This window comes from Tenrec ecaudatus, unplaced genomic scaffold (assembly GCF_050624435.1).
Source record: "Tenrec ecaudatus isolate mTenEca1 unplaced genomic scaffold, mTenEca1.hap1 Scaffold_538, whole genome shotgun sequence".
NCBI lineage: Eukaryota > Metazoa > Chordata > Mammalia > Afrosoricida > Tenrecidae > Tenrec > Tenrec ecaudatus.
Genome location: NW_027459452.1, coordinates 22,961 through 24,395, shown reverse-complemented (window position 1 = coordinate 24,395; position 1,435 = coordinate 22,961).

Genomic DNA, 1,435 nt, shown 5'->3' with positions numbered 1-1,435 from the left:
ATATTGGTGATGATTGTTTCCTGTTGTAACTTTGGGAGAATGAGTAAGTTCTATTTGTGTACCCACCATTTTTGTTGAGGAAGAGAGCAATACTGGGTGTTTTCCTGTTCAGTGTAAGTTGGAGTGTAAGTGGGAGGTAAAAAGCATACTGAGCTAGGAGCGGGAAAGTTGTTGGGCTAAGTCAGTAACAGGATCTGCAGAGTGGGAGGGAAGGGGAAGTAGGGCCTGAGTGAGAGGGCGAAATGGAGAAGGTAGTCCGCTACCTGGAGCACAACCCTGGGCTCGGCGAGGGTTACCGGAGTCGAGGAGCCAGGGCCTCTTCAGTCCATGAACCCCAGCAGCTCCATACCTTGCAGCTATGTGTCTGGAGTTTCCAGGATCTCGGCACCTCGGCTTTGCAGAGCCGGTGGCAGAGCCAGGATCGGGCAGTTCGACTTCCAGTGGCCTGGCTGTTTGCACTGCGGGCAAGGCTTGGTAGGAGGCTTGGGATTGGGGCAAACTTTTGCCCAGTGGCCGACCCGGCCACATTTGAAGCAGGCTCCTGGCGGTAGGTGCCGGCTCCCCTGGGGAGCGTGGCGATGGATGGGATTGCCTGCCGGCCTTAGGGCTGCTACCAGGGCTTGGGAATGGAGGCTAACCATCTGTTGGACCCTCACCTGGCAAGTGGCCTCAGCTGGCTCCTCCCAAGCGTTGAAAACTTTAAATGCCATTTTTACCAGATCCTGCATAGGGGTTTCAGGGCCCTCCTCAGCCTTCTTTAGCTTTTCTTTCTGATGTCAGGGGCTGACTGGAAGGTGAAGTGAGAGGCCAAAATAGAGGCCCCACTTTTTAGACCCTGGGTCTAAACGAGTGTACTTTGTGAGTGCCTCCTGGAGGCGGTTAAGAAAAAGAGCAGTAACTTCTCTCAGTTTTTCATAGTTGACAACCTTGTTGGAGACTGTTTCCAGACCTCTAATGAGGTACCTGAGCATGAGGTTTCTATAAGGAAGATCAGACGCCCGGCCGGGCTGGTAACTCCAACTGGGGTCCTCTATTGGGATGGCATGCGCCCCCAAGGGGACATTAGGGTCGATAGCGTGGTTTTTTTCTGTGTACGTTCCTCGGCAGTAAGGGTAGAAGCAAGGATCATTTGGATGCCATGCCAGGTTAAATCATACGTTTGGGAAATGTAGGTAAATTCTTTAATAAACTTAGAGGGCTCTGCTGAGAAAGAGCCCAGGCGGGTCTCTATCTGCGACAGGTCCTTTAAGGAAAAAGGGACGTGGACTTGAATGAGTCCCTATACACCTGCAACCTCTCTTAATGGACAAAGGGCAGCTGGAGGATTGTGGAAGCGGGTATGAAAGGCAAGCGGTGAGGACAGGAGAGAGCGATGGGATGGCGCAGCGGGCGGGGTAGACTGATAGAGCAGCGGAAGAGGCGCACTGAGGAGCTT